Source organism: Calonectris borealis, chromosome 4 (genome assembly GCF_964195595.1).
Source record: "Calonectris borealis chromosome 4, bCalBor7.hap1.2, whole genome shotgun sequence".
NCBI lineage: Eukaryota > Metazoa > Chordata > Aves > Procellariiformes > Procellariidae > Calonectris > Calonectris borealis.
The window spans coordinates 85096341-85117307 of record NC_134315.1 but is presented as its reverse complement, the minus strand read 5'-3'; the positions used below and the strand labels follow the sequence as shown (position 1 = coordinate 85117307).

General features: G+C 43.8%; 1 long non-coding RNA gene across 2 annotated transcripts in view; it reads right to left on the bottom strand.

Moving 5' to 3' along the window:
- The window catches only part of LOC142082334 (uncharacterized), a 221068-nt gene that overhangs the window by 164149 nt on the left and 35952 nt on the right, over positions 1-20967 (bottom strand). The window contains exon 3 of one of the 2 annotated variants that reach the window (XR_012673673.1): positions 11673-11699. The exons of the other annotated variant lie outside the window; for it this stretch is intronic. This is a non-coding gene — a long non-coding RNA (uncharacterized LOC142082334). Of the gene's footprint in view, positions 1-11672; positions 11700-20967 lie in introns of those variants that run through there. 2 annotated transcript variants of the gene reach the window in all.

The following is a 20967-nucleotide window of genomic DNA, read 5'->3' as shown; positions in this document are numbered from 1 at the left end:
TGGTACGTATAAGAACGGACACAGGTTAAAAAATCTGGCTAAGCTCGCTTTACTCCCTTACTCCCATAAAGCTGCTTATCCTAAAGCAGCAGGATTTACCCCCTCAGTCTGCCTTCAGGTAATAACAACTCCTCATTTTGTGTTCTACAACATCCTCTTCTTCCAGCTCCTTGATCTCCCTTCCCTCCTCCCACTCAGTCCATGCAGTTAAAAAAAACACCTTTCCGTCCCTACTGCAAGCATGTGTTTATCTCTTTATTTTTAAATGTTACAGCTTCCCAACATCTGTCTCTGTGTGGTATAATCTTACTGATGAAATACTTCATGTCTTCCTTGAGCCCTCATCAATATGTCTCTGTGTTATCAGCTTAGCAGATGGAGACACAGAAGGAATAACCTCAGCTTACCTGGGTGATTTCTTCTTAAGTACGTACTTGCTGCACTCCAGGACAAGAATCGTAGTGATTTTAGCAATGCAACGTGATATCTCTCTGTAGCAAACTAAATTGTCTCCTCTTATGTCACACATGCCTACCTTACTGCAGTTTTCCCCTTGGATTCTCCAAGTTCCTCTCACTGAACGCTAGTATTTCCAATCTCATTTCATACACACTGAAAAAACTCAGGGAAGACACCAAGGCCCCCAGCACAGCCAGGAATTGAACCTCATTTTCCCATACTAAACCGCACTCGTACTGTCGATCTACATAGCCCTTAGCCAGATGACCACTCTTTCTTTAAGCGCCTAAAGAAAGGCCACTGAAAAGCCTCGAAAAAATTCCAACCTGTCATGAAGCTGTACAGTGCACACTGCCACGCGTTTAAACTCACCTGAACGATCCTAGCACCGGTGACATCAGTAGGTGCTTTGTCACCGACTTTTATCTAACCAGGACTTCCCGTTTTGTGTGCTAACTGTGCAGAAACACGTTAAAAAAAAAAAAACGCTGCGCTCAGGGAAAGAGCCTTGGTTACTTGGAGCTCTACAGATTACCTGAGAAGCAAAATGAAGTACAATAAGCTCCTCCTTAGCCTCGTAAAGGATGCCTACAGTGCTTGGTTATTTAAGCAGGCTTGCATGTCTAAGTCCCTTGCATGCTTCTGAAAAATCTCCGCTTAAACATTCAGGCAACTCAGTGCAAGCCATACTAAGACTTCTTGAATTGTTACTTGGAAGCAACTTGACAGACTCAGAGCCAGATCCTCTCCAAGACAAAAATCACCCTTTATTCTGTCAAAAAACCAAGCGTGTCAATTAAAAAAAAAAACCACCACCAAATCAACACTTTTCCCACTTGCACTTGGTATTTTGGAGGTTCCTCTCTCCTCCAGGTAAAGTAAACGTTCCAGTGAAGAGCAAGGAGGTTTCCTTAAGACTTTCTCACCACTACTGAATTCAGTCTCCCAAAGCCTTCCTTCCTTTTCGGCACAGTCGGATTTTGTGTTAGCCCTCCAATGTAATCCAAGAGACTTGACCATGACATTACACAGCAACAGCTCCCCGTATTTAACTAATAAAAGAAGGCAGGTAAAGGTCTCCTTTCTTTACCACTTCCCCTTTGTACAGCACAGACACACTGCTCCGCACATAGAAAAAGCAAGCAAGCAATGATCTGAGAAACCATTTTGACCGTTATTTACTGACCGCGAAGGCAGTTAACAGCCCCAGGCAGAGCCCGTGGCCATTAAGGTTCCGGCAAAAAAAGCCATTCATTGTATTCAGCTGAATAGAGTTTTTGGCCAAGTCACCAGAAACACATCAGGTGATTCTAATTCTTTGTCTTTGAGTTGCACTCAGCATAGAAATAAAATGTAAGTACTACAAAGCCAAGCAGAGGAGGCACACCCAGCAGGAGCAGCCTACCAACACGTGCCAGCCTGCCTGTCTGCAACCTCTGTTGACATTTATACCGTGTCCTCTTTACGCCGTGCCTGCAAGCACGGGGGATCAAAGCACGAGCAAATGCCAACAGGAGGGTGGCCGTACCGCTGTCCGGGAAACACACTCCTTTGTCCAAGGGCTCTCGGGCAGTGCTGCTGTGGTGTAACAGCAACTGTAGAGTAAGCAAGAATCGAGCCCAGCGTACTGAACAGCTCAGCCTAACACATTAGAGAATGATTACTGAAGCGAAGGTTATTTGTTGTACGTTCGGGTATGTTAGGGCAGGGGGAAGGTTTTTTATTTATTTGGTTTATAATCCTATCTGAATAAAGGTAAACACATAGGGATTATAAATGAAATAAATCTGAAGCAGAATAGAATGAGGGTGATAGGAAAAAAAAAAATCTCAAGAGGGTCAGGAGATAATGAAGATTATACCTCAATATTGGGATTATGATGTTAGTTCCTTATTTCAATAAAACTAGATAGAGATCTTCTATATCAGGGACAGAGCTTAGCTGTGAGGACAAAGTAATCTTCTGGGAATTACGCATACAGGCCCGACATCATTTTTATTGGATGGCTGATGAACTGGAAAACTCCAGGATAGCCTGGTTTTAATTTGTAATCTTAATTTTCATATAAATCGGTACAGTTGGACGAAGGGGGGCAGATGTAGAGGGACTCTGATGCTGTGCTAATATTGCAGCATTAAGACAGCACACGCATTAAGGCTACAACTGTAACTCATCTAGTATCTGATCCTGTCTTTTTGTCTATCCATCTGTCTCCCGTCTTCACATCTATCTGTCATTTCCCCACCAAAAAAAACCTCAACAATGACCCAAGAGCAGAAGAAACAAAGTTAGTGTAACATTTCATCCACCAAGAACCATCTACAATGCATCTACAAATGCCTAGTGGCTCACCGGTGTGAAGGAAGCAGATTCAGACAAGTCCCATGTTTTGGGATCAGCTCCATCCTGACCCTCCGGTCTGACGTAAACCGCCAACAAACAAGGAGAGAGAACATTCTACTTGTGTTTTTAAGTATAAGGTCACCTCAACATGGGTCCTAAGCCCTACGGGCAGCGCAGTCCTGACCGTCAGATGGGCAGCGCAGTCCGCAACATTTTTTCTCTGCTTTTTGTTCTGCGGAGTTTCTTTCAGTTGTTTCCCTTACTTCCATCACCACCTCCGTCAGGATCAGGAGAGGACATCTGGAACACAACACAAGCGAGACAGGAACTCAAACAGACCAGTTGTGGTGCCTTAACCCAAGAAAAGCGCGCTGGTCTTCTCAACAGTTCTGTCACACGGGGTTCATACGCACAGAGAGTAAGCATTTACCTAACTAACAGTCGCGAGCTGCACAACCGTCAGGAATGAGTAACTGCCCTGGAGTTGATTTATTTCAGCAGTAATACTCAGCTGAATAAGCAATGGATTGAAGTAGCCAGGCTATGCCCTCAATCACCTGTATTCCTCTACCTTCTTGATAAGTAACAAAACCCACAGCATTGACACAACAGCTGCTTTCATAAGGGCAGCAATAACCAAAGAAGCTCCCAGAAATCTGTAGCGCTTGAGCATCAAAACAAGATTTCCAGGGGGAAAATTGAAATGCCAAAAAGATTTATATTTACTTATGCAGATATCCTGCAATCCTAGGCTTTAAAACATGGCCTATTATATTGGTGCTGAGGGAGAGAAGAAAGAAGAACCAAAACTTATCATTCCATTTCCCAAATATACAGCTACTGTAAAAAGCAGAGAATGGGCAAAGCTATTATTTAAAACCTGCCTGATACGGAAATGGTAAGAGTGAATGACAGAAGAGAATCTGATCTACTCGGATGTCATCTTAAAGTGTAAATTTCTTTATTTTATCACTGTTGGGAATGCCTTAAATCACTTGCCACTTCTGCTTTTGTTTCCGAGACGTCATCGTGACATGCTGACAGAAATACTGCGCAAGCAACCTGAAGAAAGGGCTCATTTCCCTTTCCCTATTCCTCCTCTTCCCCTGCCACATACATCTCTCCTAAAGTTCTTTCCTCCACCTCAATCCTCCACTCCCTGAGAGCCAACAAGTCACTCAAAGGAGCGAGCATGACCATCGGTAGCAGCCACAGCAGCGCAATGAACCGTCAAGGAGCCTGGGGCAGAGGGTGGAAAATCATGCCAGATAATGGCATTTCATCAAAACAGAAGATCAAGACTTATGTGATGACATCTTATTTTGGACTTCCAAAAAGCCTCCAAGTGCCCCATAAGACCTTCAAGGAGAATTAAGCAGTTGTGCACAGACAGACATTTTGGCTGCAAGTTAGACAAAGGGATGAAGGGAGGGGCAGGGGAGAGATTAGGATCAAATGGTCAATTAATATAATGGCTGAAGATTAACAAGGAGGTGCCCCAAGACACTAAGACCAGAGTTATTTACAGTCGTTAGTCATGATTTAGAAAAGAGGCTGAGAAATGAGGTGATGACCTATGCAGATAACACCAAATCATTTGGATTAGTCAAATCTAGAGAAGACTGCAAGGAACACAGAGGAGGGAAAAGACAGGACAATTGCAGCAGTGATAAAGAAAGGTAATGAGCATTGGAACAAATAACGGGAACGTTCCTGTGCCAAATTCTAGGCAGAGACTATTGCAAATCCGGCAAAAGCCGGCCAGGCTTTTTTGGACAGCTGGACAAGTCACTTGTCTCTTGTAGCGGTGCAAATAAAGGAGAACAGAGAAGCGTACCGGAAGTATCTAGGTATGGAAGCCATACTATAACATGGCTCCAGATACAAGTACTGCAAACGACTGCAGGTTTCCCCGTAAAGGGCTGGCATCTGGTTTTCTCCTTGAATTACACACAATCATTTCAGAAAGTGATAGACAAAAACCAAAGCCGGGAAATTTTTACAAACCAATGTTTGTACGAAGAGAAGATTACACTCAGTAAGACCCAAAGGCAGCCACAATAAAATTCAAGGTCAAAATCCTTGTCCGTATTTTTGCTGTTTATCCTTCGAACTCGTTGTACCCAACTTCGTTACTTTTTTACAATAAAGCTATACGCATTTTTTCTATATCAAACAGTTGCCGCAAGTAAGGCTTCCTATTTAGGTTTTAAAATAGCCATCTATACCATCAGGTATCAAACATTCACACTTGTTTTTCCTACTCATCCTCTGTCATTTTGCAACTGCCCATTCTGCAATGATTTCTTTCCTTTTTAATTTTCCCTTGGCATATTTGGTCTGCTCATCATCAGCAAGAAGATACAGGATTGCCGTATCATTCAGTGTAGTGTTCTTAGGTTTCTGCTGCATTACTTCCTGACAGCAGGAGTATACAGAACGTATGAGACTTACAAGATACTAATTTTATCACCTGGCTACATCCAGGTGTCCAAGGATCACTGGTGATGTTAAATTAACAAGTTAAAAAAACATGTCTAAACTGAAAAGCAAAGAGTGCAATTCAGGTGGAGAGACAGAATTCCTCCCAAAAGGACTATTGGTCTCTATCACCCGGAAGACAGAAGTGAAATCTACGTAGTGGTGGGAAATCAGTTTTCTATTAGTTTTATGCAGTGTTTTACAGCCTCCCTGTGTTCCTGTTGCTTCCAAGAGTTTTTTAACTCCTCACCAAGCTAAGAAAAGATACATCTGAGAATTATCTCCTGGCTACTCTGATGCACTTCTCATTGGCCCAACGCACCGTTTGTCAGCTGTGACCAGGACCTGAAATAGATCCTTCGTGACATCCCCGAGCCAAAGAGACCCAGCACATCCTTCAGCAAGGCAACAAAGCAAATACTGGCACAAAGCCTGGGAGCGTGCCCTGGGGACAGAGGGGACGCTGGGTTGCCGGAGCAGAATACAGACTTCTCCGGGTCACCTGAACTCCTCTTGCAGCCCAGCTGGGAAGTTTGTCTTTGCCTCACGAGACTCTTCAGAAAGAGAAAATTCAGGGAGAAACAACAGACCTTCCATTTGCACAGTTCTGCAAACAGACTGCAGATAAACGGACGCCCCAATACATCTCCTCCCTGATGTACAATGAAGAAGTCCATGGCCACTCCTCGCTACGTCGGCTACTGCGACCTGCACCGTTCCCTCCCGAACGGCAAGCTTTCACAGCACGTATGCACAGTACCCTGCAAAAATGCGAGTCTTCGCCATCACTAATTCTGCCAGAGGTTCCAGCCATTCAGGGAACACAAGAACCAAGAGGGCTCAAAGCCACCCCAATAAGCCACCTAGACAGCCACGGCAGCTGAAAGCAAGCAGGGGAGCCATGGTTACAGCTCACAAACCCCAGTAACAACCGCTTATTCTGTCCGCTTCAGCAATGCTCAGCAAGTTTCCACACGAGGAGAAGACACTGCTGTAGAGTTACACGCTCAAACCACTTAACAACCGCATGCAGAAAGCCAAGTACAGCCAGGTCCTCTTATAAATGTCACATAAAACATCTTTTAGTTACTGCAAGGAACCCCTTCTCGTATGTTTCGCTATGTCCGCTTTCAATTTGACCCCAAATAATGGAGAAAGCAGTCCCATCCAAACTGAAAAAATACACCTAATACACTAACTTTCCAGAAATGATAAAAAACCAAGCCAGCTCTCACTCCTCACAAACTATTTCTCCTTCTCATTCGTTAGCTCCCCAACTGCATTGTTTGTGACTATCTGAAAATACCAAACTCTCATTTGAGCTGAAATACTATTTTTCACAGGCATTATCAAGACTCCTTCCCCATACATCCTTGCAAGCAAGCTATCCTCGTAAACAGAAAACAAAATGGAGTATGAACATGGGTGAACTCAGGCTGTGCTAGGGAACTACCTTAATGGGTGTCACAGAGCAGCTCCTAACTATCTACGTGCATATATACCTCTATATAAAGGACAGATTTTCTGACAAATTCCAACTCAAAGGAGACACACAGGAGCTTAACTGTCTGTCTTAAAAAGACCCCCAGCGCAACACTCGCCAATTCTTGGGATCCCCAAAAATTCCTGTTCTAAAACAGGAATAACATGCTTTTTACATCTCTCTCAACTCATCCTTATGCTTATACTGTCTTTCCTTTTGTGCTTGCACAGAGTCCTGCTCGCTGTACAGAGCCTTCTCCAGTTTTGGTTAGATCCAGGCAACGTTTCGATTCAATCAACAATGACGAAGACGGTATTAATGAACGTTTCTCTTGCTAAATCTGCGGTACGGGTTGTACGATTTGGTACCCACAGTTACCAGCATGGCACAGGTTTGGTTTCATCTTTCTCTTCTAACCACGAGAGCCTTCTGCCGTGCGGCTTAGTATGCCACATAATCTCAGTTACAAAAGCAGTCAGAATTACGGTGCACTGCTAGCTGTCTCTTCCCGGTATTATTTCCTGTTAAGTTCCCATCAATGGCAAGTAGAAGCACCTAAAAGCTCCTTTGGGTTCCAGCTGTCATCTTCCCTCCTTATGCCATCTCTTCTTGCAATTTCAGGCTTGTTCATTCCAAATGCGCTCAGTTAAAAGCTTTTCTTTCGGCTCTCGGGGCAAAGACTTGAGTACTAAGTAGCTTTCCCACTGTTCCTGTCTAATCTTCCTATTTATCAACCTGGAGATTCCTCAGCTTTGCTAATCTTCCCTGAGAGTACATAATCCTGATCGTGATTTCCTAAGCAAGGGAGTTAAACAAACTGCTTCATAATTGCCATTTGGAACTTCTGGTCTTATTTTGCACATTATGCTCCAGCTCAGCCAGGACTATATCATTTGATACCACACGTAACTGCAGCAGCTTTTAATTCCCATCCTCTCCCCAAATATTCAATGGGACCGTATCTTTCTTTTACCCAGCATGGATAATAGCAATTCCTTGCTATTCCCCTTGTCTTCAGCGTCCACAACAGGACCCCTTTATCTGTGGTTGGCAGCACTATCTAGACAACAGCTTTGAGAAAAAAAAGGTGTTTTTCATGGGAAAACTACCCACCACACCCCTTTTCTCAACAAGCTGATCACCAGGTAGAGCAACTTTTCTTACTGCTGCGCTAAGCAGGGGCTTGATCTTGAAGGCAGGACTGCCCTTTGTTCTCTTTACAAACCTACAAAAAAATTCTCCCTCTAAAATGCTAGTTAGTCTCCGCTAAAAAGGAAGAGTGAGCAAGAACAAAATCCAGCCCTCACACAGTCCATGATGTCCACCATACTACCACCTAGCCAAAATTCCTGCATTAGTCTTAAGCAAAGCAGGTCTGTACTATTCCTTCTCCCCCCTACTCAAGGAGGGGATGGCAGCAGAAACAGAGACTTTTAGACAGATTTAAACTCAAAAAGAGCAAACTATGTGGATTTATTCTTTATTTTTAAGTAAAGTAACATACATACGGTAGCCCAAAAACTTCTGTACTAGGTTGAAGGCAACGCTACGTACAATATAGACATTTTTAATATATATGTATACAAAATAAACATATGCGTATAAATAAAGCATGTACATTATTAGTATTGTGCAGCACATGAGTCTTCTGGAAGTACTCCTTCTATCCACATGCATTCCAAGTCACATCTTCAATCACCCCGCTATGGGAGGCAGGCATCCTTACACCCTACCTTCAGTGGCATTTTATCTTGTCCCATATGGCATCTTTCCTGCACCTACGGTTTCAGAACTGCTTTTCCTGCCATTTTGCACCAAGGTGGAAAAATATGGCTTGCAAAACCCTGGCTTTTTGATATTACTTGCTGAACCCGATTCGTATTAGCCTTAATGAGGGGCTTTCAATTAAATATTGGAGTCACTAAGAGCAGGCTGATCCCAGCCTCAGTAGAGCTACATACGTCAAGTCAACACAGACACAGATTCAGCACTGCTGTCTTCCAATATTCAAGGACACAGTAAACAAAGGCCTGGTTGCTGCCAACCGTTCAGATGGATTACAAGGCAATTCAGAAGCGTTTAAGTAAAAAAAAAAAAACCCACTACCTTCCGTATTTCCAAATTTCTTTGCTCTGTTAGCTCACTGCCTGGGAAATCGCTTCATTTTTGCTTTCTTCCAAGCAAGAAGAGACACACAGCTAGGCAAGAATTTAAACGTGTCATCCCCCCCCCCCGCCCCGTCTCTGTACAGTATCTTTTTAATCAAGAATCACAGGTTAATCCTAGCTTTTAAAATACAATAATCATAGAACATTTTATATACTACAGTCATTCCAGAACTGGACATGAAAATACCTAATCCTGTAAAACTACACAGATTTCTGATCAAAGTATAGCAGGTAAATCAAACCTGAAATGAAAGGATTAGAAAAGGTTACTATAATTCTTTCTGTTAAGTAACACAGAAGCAGATTTCACTGAATCTTGCTCTGTAATTCCCATCTGGAAAAGCAGCACTGGAGGAATGAACAGGTTTGAAGAATGCCCTTTTATGACATCTGTAAGGTAAAACACAGCAATTGGAGCCCATCATAATCTTTCATCCAGCAGCAGGTACTTTGCATAAACTCGCAGTAGCACTGATCAAAACCCAGTACTTGGGATAGCCACACTGATTCAAGCAAGTTACTCTCTTCCCCCAGCATTGCCCCCCAGCTTTCCCACTTCTCTAACCCAGCTGAGAGCCAGCTGCATAGTTAGAGAAAGGTTTGCTCCTCCTCACACGCTTCTCTCTCTGGCACCCACCCGCTCTAGCCATTATTAACACGCATCATGGCACAGCAACATCGTGGCCTGTGGCGCTCCATAGGCTAACAGAAGAACATGAACAGGTTGCTGCTCAGAGATGCTTACCCAAAGGACCAACTCCACCTGCTCCACTCCCATGAACACTTATTTACAAAACGAAGACACCTCAAACTGTCAGTGTGCTAGCTCCCGCTGGAGCCTAAAGGTACCGTTGGGAACATGGCCTGGAGAGGAGCTATGCGCCCCCCCAGCTCAGAGGCACCAAAGGACGACAAAACCTCAAGATTTCCCTCCTCTTCACAGGTGATCCAATACTCCCCAAAAGCCAAGAGACCACCCTTTTATGAAGCATCCCCACGTGGTCAGCTCAGCACTGCAAAACATCACACAGCAGCCAAGGGAATTTCACCCTGCCACGTGTGAAGACACAACATGCAGAAGTTACTTCTCCTGGTTTGCCTCGACCCCAAAAAGCATAATGGACAGATTACTTCCCCACACCGCTGCTTTCCCCTGGGAGCCTCAAATAAATCATTCACAACAATGAGCTGCAGGTCTGTAATTGCCCTGAACGAGGCCTCCTACACTCTAACTGCCTTCAACAGAACTGCTTTTCAAACAAATACGAGCTACAAGAAAAGTCCAACTAAACAAGTTCCCGGCCCCTTCCTGTTAAAGCATAGTCAAAGAATTATTGCAGCGTACTTTTAAAACAAGGGAACCATCCTTGTTCATCTTCCCATTTACTCCTTACAGCTTTGCTGCAGTTTTCTCCCTGTTGCACTTTGGGAAGGAGGACAACAATTGCTCATGTTCTAGCTAGAATTTAGACTGCTTGCCTGTATAAACCTCTTCTATAATAATTTGTGAGTGTGGCCTTTCAAATACTTCTGAGCGCTTAGGAAATAACCACCTCGGCAGCAACCTCAGGAGGAGAGGCGAGGCACGTACAGAAAAGCAACTGCTGTATCAGTCAGGCCTAGCTAGCAGCACCAAGGTAACTGCACGCTCCAGCAACATTTATACGCGCGTTCCTGCAACCATCCACCCCAAACAAAGTGGACATAAAAACCCAGCTACTGCTTCTGCCTTTTGGTAGTATCACATGTTTCAGCACCATTCTCTCCCTTATAAAGCCACAAAATGCTTCTGACTTTAAGATATCTCTTTTTTTCTTCTTACAAAAGATTAATTATTGTTCTGGCACCCTGGCCTTCTCATGAAACCAGCTGAGCATGAAATGCTTCTGCACAGAACAGGATTTCTTATTTTCTGTCTTACGTGTTAATTACTCCGCTGCTTTTCTTCATTTTTTGTGAGGAGGGGGAAGAAAAGCAAGAATTAACCCACAGAGCCTGTGAGAACGAACTAATAGGGCAAGAAAAGGAAAAATAGCCTACTGTACTCCTCTGTTGACCATTTCAAAAACTTTCATCCATGCTAATACTTCTTCTCAACTTCTAAACTACAATTTAACAGCTAATCGGATTGATTCCGTTCCAAAAGCAGCCTGTAATTTATGAGCCAGAGATGCTACAGCTAGGAAATACATCATTTATTTGTTTGTTTTAAAACCATGTGGAAATTACACAATGGTGCACTCCTGTGACAGTGAAAGAAAACAAATTAAGATGTATACAGCCCTTGTTTAAGAAGAGACTATAATGCTATGCCATGCCTTCATTCACATGACAGGAAAAATTTAGTTGCTGTTTTTTGACTAAACAAGTTCTGTGAGGCAGAGAGATGCACGGTACTCTGACTCCGGAAAATCTCGTCTTGTTAAGAATAGCTGAGAAGGGCTGTCAAGAAGTACAAGGTACCTTTGCAGTAAACAAATGGTTAAGTGGAGTAAAATGCTGTCTGATTTACCCTTTTTTTTTGTTTTATTTTTAAATAATGGAGACAAAACAAACAGTGAGATACAAGTAGAAAAAACATCCGTATCACAGACTAAACGCTGCCAACTTACCCAGCTCCGGCAGTCACTTTTCATCACGAATACTTTATGAGTATTGCTTATGATCCTTCCTACTGAAAAGAGTTTTTACTCTGAAAAGATATTGTATCAATAGAGATTCTGGAGCATTTTTGGCTTCTTATTTTTTCCAGAGCCAATGAAAAACTGAATAAAAATTACATATGAAAAAATTGAAAGCTAAGGATTTTATATTAAATTATCCCTACTTTTTGTTTTGTTAAATACTCCTTATTTAGCCCCAATTGGGAAAATCGAGTGTGACATTTTGTGATTCAGCCACATGAAACCGTAATGAGTTTTCTGTAATTTACATCGACGAATAAAGACAACCTGAAAGACTCCAACCCCAGTTTACTTGAACAATACACCTCAGAGGTCACCAAAGAGCCAAAAAAGCTTCCCTGCACAAAATACTTGACTGCCGTTAGTTACTGTTTGTTGCTAGGGTCTTCTGAGAATCAGGCACTTCTCTAAGAAGCCCTTACCAGCCACTGCCAGATCCTGAGCTCTTTTGCTTCTCTCATCAAGTGCCTCCAAACCAACCACCTCATCCCAGCTGTCGGCAAGCCCCCGAAATCTAGCCGTACGCGCCTGGCTGAGGCAACAATGATACGTGCAGTTTCATCAAAGCACGGCGGAATGGTACCTCGGTACGGCGTTCCACTGTGACTTGATCTTGACTTACAGCTCCAGAAGCCGTGACACTTCACGGCTCCCGAAGATCAAGTTACCTCAAGACTGACAGAGAAGTACTAAGCACCTTGCTTCTCTCTGCATAACCAAAACAGCAACTTCCCTCTGCTCCTTCTGAGAGGCGAACCAAACAGCAAGCAAGCACAGGTAGAGGCTCATTCTGTTGAGCTTCACCTCTTGTTCTTCACAGCTCAGTACTAATCAGCAGTCCATAATGCAGTGTAGAATTGCCAGCCCCATCCTGACCGTGTAGTTATTTCCAATTGGCACTTGGGAGCAGTGAAGATGGGAGGCATTACTCATCGCCAAGAGTACAGATGTTTCTAATTGCTTTCCATTACCAAGAATAACAGCTGTTTACATCTATCAGCAAATAATTCACAAGAGCTCCAGACTATTAAGATAACACACCCCACCTGGTCACCATCACAAGTTGTCAAGGCCAAGGTAGTGGCTGCCAGAATCCCCTTCTGCATCTCTGTTCATCAAATGACAGCATGTGTCACCTTCAGATATCCTTATGCTACCCCACAAGCCCTGGCTTCTTGGTGGCCTGACAGATCAAATGGACATATGGATTCTTCATGGCTTTGCAGTAAACGTTTTATGGTTATACTGCAGCCAAGGGCAAATACAGAGGAGCAAGGGACTTGCAAATAACCCAGTGAAAGAAATATCCACACTTTTAATAAATTGGTTAGCAAAAAAAGTGTGCCTGCTTCGCTCTGCAGCTGTGCGCAGAACAGTCTTTAAAAAAACAAAGTAGCTGATGAAATGATTAATTCCTCAGCGCTTTCGTGCGCTGCACAGGGATCAGGTAACAAGCCTGCAGAAAACGGTCAGCAAGGGAACTCCGTTGTTCGCTTAACCGAATCAAGTTATCGTTTCTAAGGCTAGTGCCGGCGGACGTCGGTGTAAACAGCCCTTGACTCTCACTTTCGTCACGCCAGCCAGTCCAGATTGTTAGCTCCGCGGCAGGCAGGACTGTCCTTTTTACAGCACTTCACAGTTTGAGGTCCGGGTCTGTGGCACTGGCTCCCCACCACTTATGCAGTACAAATAGATAAGCAGCCAATTAAAATTAATAATTAGCAAACAGGCAGCATAACACCCTACAAGTGACTGACATCTAATGAGTTCATCAGTATTAACCATTTCCTGATAATTAAAGCCGCATTTTCATTTGCCATACAGAGCTCTGTACGTTCACGTCTGTAAACAAAAAACCTGACCGCACAAATTAAAGCGGATTACTACCACAGATTCTGAGCCAACTGGACTGACTTCATGAGTAACCAAGGAGAGGGAGAAAGAAAAGCAAGGTCTCCATCAATTGTTTTGGTCCATGCGTAAACCCTTCCTCCAGCCATTCTCTGGGAAACTCTTTCTTTCTTCCCGTATAAATCGCTTGCAGAACATACTAGCTGTCTCTGCTAACAGTACTGGTATATCAGGATCTTCCCTTAATAGTATTTGACCTGTTATACTAAACTGTTTCCGCTAAGGATAGCTTTCTTGATTTTTACTGTAGACCCAAATACCTATATCCTTAAAATACCAAACTTAAGACTGGACCCTACCTCATTTTGGTCCATGCTAAGCAGCTTGTACTGCTTTAATTAGGTTCGCATAAATGTGGCACAAAACCTTCAAAGCATTAGCGTGCAGTTCCTATGAATTCAATATACCAAAGAAGAGTATTTTGACAAAGTACGTAATTTGGAAGCTGCTCCTATTTCACATGTGTCAACTGTGCTCCGCCCGACTCCTACCCCTCCCCCTGCCCTTTATGCCTTAAAAACAATTTCCAAAAGGCTCTTTCCTGAAATTACAGAGGTAATACAGGTACATCTCTCCAGTCTACTTCTGAAAACTTAATTTAGCCCCTCATGCACAGGAATGCATCTCTTCTGTTAGTCCATTGCTTTTTTTTTTTTCTCTTTTGCCTTGGGAACATCAAGACACACGGTTAGCATCTCCTTTGCAGGTTCCTCTAAACAGAGCGATCCCAGAAAGGGAATTACTCAAATTTCTCCATAATTTTTTCGTCTCCCAAACTTGTCTAGCTATTGTTGTTCTCATTATTTCTGCTATTTCAGGGCAGTGTCCCCTGCCCAGGGACCCCTGCCAACAAGAGCAGAATGCCATTACGAGAAGAGGCTGCTGTGAGCTGCCACCATCACAGGGAATTTATCACTGCAAGCCATGATCATAATGGACTCCTTCACCAAATGACTTTGGATGCACAGGGCTTTGGCATCAAGTCTGCCATCCACACGCAATTATTAAACTGAAAACGCATGTAATAGGAGCAGGGGACAGGGACATCACATCAGAGCAGGCAGCCATCTCTCAGAAGCTCTGCACACAGAAGCAGAGGAATTCACTCCAAGAGTCCAGACTGCCTGACAGGCGGACAGGAGGGGGGGGGGGGAAGGAACTCCAGAGCTTTGCTAAATCCAGCAACCCGGGAGGGATGTTAATATTGAATGCTTTTGGCTGGGAGAATGAGCTTGGCCAGAAAAATCGAGATGCAGAAGCCACAGCTTTATTTGCAAAGCTTTGATGCCCCAACTTATCCTTCTTCTCTACCCTGTTCTGGATTATGTATCAGTACATTAATTCTATTAAGCACACGGGGACCCTCCCCAATATTCACTTTCCAATCAAGCAATTATTTAAGCAGTTGATTTTCCAAAGCATTCAGCACCTCAAAACTCTCACAGTACTCAAAGAACAAGCTTTTTCCCCATGTGTGGCCTTGTGATCCTTCTAGGCCAGGATGGACAATAAAGCCTTATACTTGTGAATGCACAAAGACAGTTGGATATACAAAACGGAACAGCAGAGCAGAGCTAGAGAACTCTCTGAATAGTGCCATCTCACGTGCACGCAAGCCATACGCTTTCACAGTCTGGCTGGAAGCCCCAGTTCTTCCGAAATAGTTACTACCATCTCTTACGATTATGTCGCTTCTCTCTCGAGCACATCTCCCTCAGGCTGCCTCACTTATAACTCATCTAGATCTCTTCATTTTCTTTAGGCCTACATGGAATTTCACTGTCTTTAACAACCAACCACGCACCTGCCAAAGAGACAGGCGCAGAGCAGAACAAGCAATACATCACTAAAACCACAACAAGGTCTTCTGCTGTCTCCCCCCTTCCCCCTCCCATCCTCAAGTACCTGTAAGTTCTCCTATAGCTGTTCTTCAGTCCCTGTGAAAGACTGGATTCCTAAAACATTTAACCAGGAGCAACCGGTGCTGCTAAAACTAGCTTCAGCCCCCACTCACGCCATTCTGGCCCCTGTGTATTTTCCTAGAGCTCTACCAGCTTGTTAGCTTCTCATACATTCAACAAAGGAGGAGCTAAGATCTCGATTTAGGATTCCTGGCTTGTCACATTATTTCTGTTGCTGAAGCTCTAAGCAATCCCAGATCAGCCATTGAATCAGAGCCGCCACGATGCAAACCACAGGTCAGGCGTTGAAGCCCAAGTCCTCTCATCACGCATTTCCCATTTCAAGTCCCTCTTATCTTCCCCACTGTTTTCACCTTCCTGCTTTGCTTTCTTTTTCTTCCTCTTTCTTCCTCTTTATCCTGCCTCTGCCAGCCACTGGCCCTTGCTACCGGTTATCACCTCTCCGAATTCCCTGCCGGTACAAAAACGTACAGCCAAGGTAGACAAGGCACTGCAAGTCTGCGGATACGCACACCGCAGCAAGGCTCCTCCTCTGCTCCAATGCACGGCACTCAACAAGATAGCAAGCTGCGTTTCCAACCGTCCGTGCCTCGGAACAGCCGTGCGTAAGATTCAGAGTTCCCAGTCAGCTTCCCCCCATTCCACAGGCCAGTATCCCACGAAGGGGGACATATACATAAGCAAACACAACCAGCAAGCCTGTCCGTGCAAATTTTTTGACAGCTAATCAATTACTAAGGTATACCTAGGACCACAAGGGATATGGAACACCATGCATTGTCACTTCCTTAATCTCTTCACTCACCTGGGAATCGCCACTGGTTGGCGACCAGATTAGCTTTTTCACTGGCTATTATCCATGCTGTGTGTTCCATGTGCCTTACCCTCAGCCTTCTCTCTCCCTTGTCATGTCTTTCTGTATAAAATATATTCCTTGAAGGCACTGGTTCCTTTTGCTCTCCATCTTTCACTGTTTACAGTGTACCTCACCACCCTATTCCAACCCATACGGCAATTCTGCATCTACAGATTTCTTGCTGGAAGAAACTAGCAGAGTTCTCAGTGCTTTTAGTCTCTCTCTCCACTCCTCAGTGGAGACTCATGAGTTTCATACCATTTACAACTCTGCTGTATGCATCGGCTTCTAGAATCACAAGATGGTAAAAGAGTTCCCAACATCATTTAAAAAAAACAAAACAAAACAAAACCAAACCTCAAGTTGCTCATTCTCTTGGTGACAGCTTCTTAAAAAGCTTAAAAAACCCTGAACATTTAAAAACCTCAAGAAACAAATGCTGGTTTAGGCCTTTTTTTTTTTTCCTCCTTACTATCATGATTTGAAAGCTAGCCTCAGGATTTCTACAGCACTAGGCTCCTAGTTTTGCATGCTTGAGGCTGCCACCTGCTGTGAGTGTTGGGAAAGCAGAAAGCTGAGAGTATGGAGATTTAAAAAAAAAACAACAACAACCCACCAATAGCCAGGAACGTAGCACAGGAGCGTCTATCAAAGACTAACTCTCCTGTGGGCTCCTTGGCCTTCTGTGTTGAAAACCACAACGTCCTGGTAACAGGAGCTGCAGAAGACAGTGAAAGCCTCCATCTATCTGTTAGGAAGTGTTTAATTTACCCTTATGTTTTTTGACTTGAGCGTACAATGCTATGGTTGATGTGCGGAAGATGGATAAATAAACCTAAAATGTTGAATCCTGAAAGATGCCGGCACAATCTGAAACAATTAATCTTCCTGAAGTCAATGTGCTCTAAGAGGGTGCCCAGGCATACGCCATTCATCAAACCACATGTATCCATCATGCTGCACCAGATACAGAGCTTGGCAGGGCTGCCACGACTGCTGGATGACAGAGCACCTCTGAATCTGTGTAAGGTAGTTTCTCTAGGTAATTATTTACATTTGTCCTGAAAGAGCCAAAACATCTTACAACCACTATTTATTTCTTATGAAGACATCAAAAGAAAAAAATTCTTCTTTGACACAACTTCCCTATTTTGACAAAAATGAGAAGCTCATTTGCACTAAGTTTTAAAATCCATTCTTCTTTTTGAGGATGGGGTGCCCCAAATAGATGCCACCGGGACTATAAATGACTGTACTTTCAAACTGTATATAAACAGCAATTATTATGCCACCCTGATCTGTGTTCCTACATCTGATGGGAAACAAGCTCCTGTCGCTTTTTTTATTTGCTCTTACAGCACTCAACACGGCGAGCGGAATGTAAGAGATCCTGATAAAAGACACAGGTACCAATATACATAGCTAAGAGAGGAAGGGGTGGAGGGAGGAAACAAGACACTGTTCATGCCTATCAAAACAGCCCTCCATAAAGAGAAAGGCAAATGCTGTCCTCCAAGAGAGATTTTCATAGAACACAGTGGATCACATATCCAAGAGATTAACATGGCTCATTGCAAGTGTAACAGCAATAATGTATCATAATACATCTCATTTGGCTATGACTTCTTACAGAGCTCTAAGCACCACAGCTACTGCTGTACGTTCCAGTAGGAGCTGGTGGGAGCTCCATGTACAGAGGTAAACACAAGAACAGTTACCGGGGCGTTCATCGCAACCATTACAACGCGCACCAGACGGCGCGGGTCACGTCCCGCTTAAATAGACAACACCCTCTGGGCTCACGACCGATGGAGAAGCACAATCTTTGATCTGAAAATGACTACATGATGCCGAGGCCATACTGGACTTAGTAACAAGAAATCATCCTGTATCACACAGAGAATCACTGCAGTGGCACTAACTGCAGTGACTTAAGTCGCATTTCATGTTCCTCCTGGTTGTCTTGTCCTCTACAATATATCGGAAAAGCTTTTTAATTTTATACAGCTTTACCTTCTTGACATTTTTCCAAAAATCTTGCTGTAGCCAGGGCACTCATCGACCTGTTTCAGTCCAAAGATTGACCTGAATTCTGGCTAAGTATTCAAAACTTGGGTTTTGAGATGCCCGTTAAATTTTACACACACCGCAGGCCCAACACAGCTGCATGGACTGACTCAAGGAGACTTTCACTTCCAGCAGCAACATCCGTAAGATCTTAGGGTAATTCCCATCAGAAGTGACAGCAGGAGGTCACTAGGTCCAAGCTCTTGCTCAAAACAGGGCCAGCTGTGAGGTCAGGCCAGGCTGCTCAGGACTGCATCCAGTCAAGTCTTAAACTTTTATCTCCAAAGATGGAGGCTGCTCAACTTCTCTGAGCTACTCATTCCACTGACCAACTGTCCTCATCGTAACAAGGTTTCTCCTTATACCCAAACTGAACGTCTGGTTTCAGTTGCCTGCTCTCTCCCAACCTCCCGCCATGTCTCTCTGAAAACCCGTACTCTGGTCTTCTTGAAGACCTCGTTATAGACACTGGGGTGCTGCTGTTCGGTCCCCTTGCGCCGAACCTGTCCGGGCTGCACAAGCCCAGCTCCTTCAGCCTCTCCTCACAGGCAAGTGCTCCAACCTCCGTATCTTGGTGGCTCTCCGCTGAACTCACTCCAGTTCATTCATGCCTTTTCCTGCATTGTGGGGCCCAAAACCAGGCATACCGCTCTGGATGTGGTCTACGGAGCGCCGAGTAGAGGGAAAGAACCCCTTCTCTCCGAGACTGGCTGTGCTCCCGTTAATACAGACCCGTAGGCTGTGTTCCTGCCAGGGCACAGCGCAGGCTCACGTTCAGCCTGCTGTCTTACCAAGGCCCTCACGTCCTTTTCAGCAGAGCTGCTCCCCACTGCATCTTTAATGCGTCAAACTGCAGAGCAGCACCTTTTCAAGTCTTAATTCCTCATCCAGAACACCGCTGCCTAGCATATGAAAAATCTGGGGCTGATTCCAGCCGAGCACACCTTTCCGCACAGTACAGTATCATGAACAACCCACATCAAAACAAAGCACTTATCATCCTTTCCAGCAAGGCCTTTACGAATTCTTTTATCCTCCCCAAGTCCACTTTTATAGACTTTCTGACCTTTTTAAATCATAAGAAAGTTATATCAAAGTAACATGTCTATTGTATAAAGGAACCGCATACTTCCCTGTTTTACACTCTGCTTAAACTAAAAGAAAATAAGCATCACAAAACTTAAGGCTACTGGGGATGGCTGAAACTAACTAAGACAGAAAAGATTCTTTATTAGGAAAGACTAAGTGTTTATTCGTGCTTTAATCAGAAAGAAGGAAATAAAGTGACCCAGTAGAGAACTTCAGAAAGATGAACAAGTTATTCTTAGCTGTTTCATATACGCTGGAACAACCAAATTAAAAAAAATTAACTACTAACTAAAACTAACTTCACATAACGCTGGGTAGTCACGTGCAGAATCACGGCTCTTCTTACCCTTCACCCTCATACAAGATATTTTTTGGTTTTTTACGACACTTGAGTGCTACGTGCAACAAAAACAGCTTCCCAAAAAACATGCAGAATTTTCACGCCAACACAACACAAACTATAGCTCTGATGTCTTCTTTTAACTGACGAAGGGAATTTAATCAGATAGAAAATTATTTTACTGCATGGAACAGGCCTCCCTCACTAAGGTTACAGCAGCCAACTCGGCAATAACTTCCCCTTGAGCAGGCTATTAAAAACTGAAATAGTCCTTATACCTTCTCATTAATTACCTGGCACCGACCCTTGCCAGAACAAACAGGGCCATAGAGTACCTTCTTGAAGAAAAAAGAATAACAAGCCCAGACAGCATTAGGTCCACCTCAAGTTTTAAATGGAGTTGGACTCTCTTCTTCTTGGTTAACAATTACCAAATCATGCCTTTTCATTACACCGTTTCCTCAGGCTCACAGGACGTGTCTCGTTTCAGGCAGAGAAGGACATACCGTCCCCACGTTCTGAGCCATGGAAAAGAGGGTCTGCTACAGAAATGTCCGTCTGAACTCTTCTTAACTGTGGCTGTGCAGAGCTTCCATGCCGCTGCACTGAGTCTGACAGCTTTCCCACATGCTCTTCCGCCTAACCCTAACAGTCAGTTTGCAAATTTTTACAAGGTGGCTTAAAAGGGGTCATATTCCCTGGTGCATTCCCAAGCAGAGACTCCAACAATCCATCCACGTCCCGGTGACTACCATTCTTTGTTCACAGCTATGTGAAAACGCAGTCTAGCTAATGGGAGCACAATATGCAAGATGCCAGAGCATCTCTGTGATTTACAGTATGTCTAATGAGCAAATCCAATGAAGAGGTTTGTTGTCTACCATAAAACCAGATGGATGTAAGCAGTGATTAGAAGCAATTAACTCCATGCAGCACTAAATAACTTACCATCATTAATGTACTTCTTTTCCACCCCATTAGAGGTACACAGGCAAATATATGAAATAAGGCACACTCCATCTGAATTCCATACATTCATATGCTTGAGTCAGGTGGAGGATAAGGGGGAGGCGAGCAAAAGCAAGAGGATGGAACAAGTTCACGGTTCAAAAAAAACATATCCATGTCACTAAGTAACCTGGCACCCCAAAGCCATCTCGGCCA